The sequence below is a fragment of the Cryptomeria japonica genome, chromosome 6, assembly GCF_030272615.1.
Source record: "Cryptomeria japonica chromosome 6, Sugi_1.0, whole genome shotgun sequence".
Taxonomy (NCBI): Eukaryota; Viridiplantae; Streptophyta; class Pinopsida; order Cupressales; family Cupressaceae; genus Cryptomeria; species Cryptomeria japonica.
Genome location: NC_081410.1, coordinates 418,209,011 through 418,210,591, shown reverse-complemented (window position 1 = coordinate 418,210,591; position 1,581 = coordinate 418,209,011).

Genomic DNA, 1,581 nt, shown 5'->3' with positions numbered 1-1,581 from the left:
TAAGGAGATCAGAGATGGACAAGTGCAATCTAGTTTCCAAGAGACTTGGAAAGTTTTCAATCTCGGGTGTATGGTGCAGGAGCACCCAAGAAGATCATGCCTTCATAAGGAAAGTTTGAGTTATTAAGTTTTTGTTCATGTTAAATATCTTTAAATAAGGTCCTATGGACCATTTGTGTGAGTTTGAGTTCAATCATAAGGTCAGGGTGTTCAATAAGCCTATATAGGCAAATGTTGTTAAATGTGTGTCAATGATGAATTCATGGATGTAATCTTGTTCCAAGGTCTATTTGACCTATTTTAGGTACGTTTAGGTGATTTCAAATCATTTTGAAGTTTTGTAAGCAACAAGCAAAAGTTGCTAAAGTTGTCATATACAAAGTTGTGGAATCAAAAGTTCTCATCATGTAAAGTTGTCAAAGTGTAAAACCATTGGTCACATGGTTTAAAAATTAGTTGAAGTTGGTTGAAAATATTGTAGAAGGATATAAAGGACCCTTGAATGTTCGAATAAGGAGGTAGGAGAAGTTGGGAAATGAAGATTGTACGTTGAAGTCATCATATCAATACATCTTTCTCTGCATTTTCTAGTAAAACCTCTGTAACAGACCTAAGTACAATCGTGTTTGGCCTGAATATGTACCGTTAACACTTGGAATTTATAGTAGGATGAGTTGATAATCTGTTGTTTTTGATTTGGTGTAAATTCATTAAGTTTCAAGCATTTTATGGTGATTTTATTGTCCATAGGTCTGTGAAATCTTAATAGAGGGTTTGTAAGTAAAAACATGATTCTAACCAATTCCACCCATTATATCTTCTATAAATAAGTGGAACGGGCCCAACAATATGTAAATTAAATGTTTTGAATGCTTTGTGAGCAGAGGAGGTCATTCATTGATTGTATGGTGATGTCTTGAGTAAATGGTTACATGGTTTCAAGTGATAAGAGAGATGTTGGTGATAGATGTTGGTGATAGGGTTTGGTGAATCCTTGTTTTGACTAACCTTGTAAGGGTCCATGAAGCATGTGCAGACCCACTTAAAAGTGTTTGGGGTGTTGGTGAAGTGTGGGAAGGCTTGGAAGCAGTGGTTCCAATGAAGCCTCCTAGGAAGGGCTAAAAAATGAGGGTTTGCTAATATGGCAACTTAGTAGAAGTTCTAAGCCTTGAAACCTAGTGATTTAGGCTATTTGAGGCCTGTGGAGTAGGTCTAGGTAGAGTTTTCATACTGAGGAGGAGATTGAAGATAGGTTTCTTTGCAAAAGCGACCTAATTGGCCTAGTGGGACATCGTAGAAGCCTTGTTTTGGAAGAGTTGGTCCAAAGTGACCTACACAGATTTTAAGATATGTTTTAGAAAGCCTTAATGGGTATCTGAATATGTTCTTTTCTTGATCTATCATCATTTTATGAAAATTTATGTGCCCTAAACCCAATTTGGAAACCTACTAGGAAAGTGCTAGGGTTGTGAAGGAAGTACTGAAGAACTAGGTGAGAGGGTTCATGTCAGTGGTTGATGTTGGAATAAATAATTCATATATTAATTATTAACTTAATTGCATTAATTCACTAAATAATCG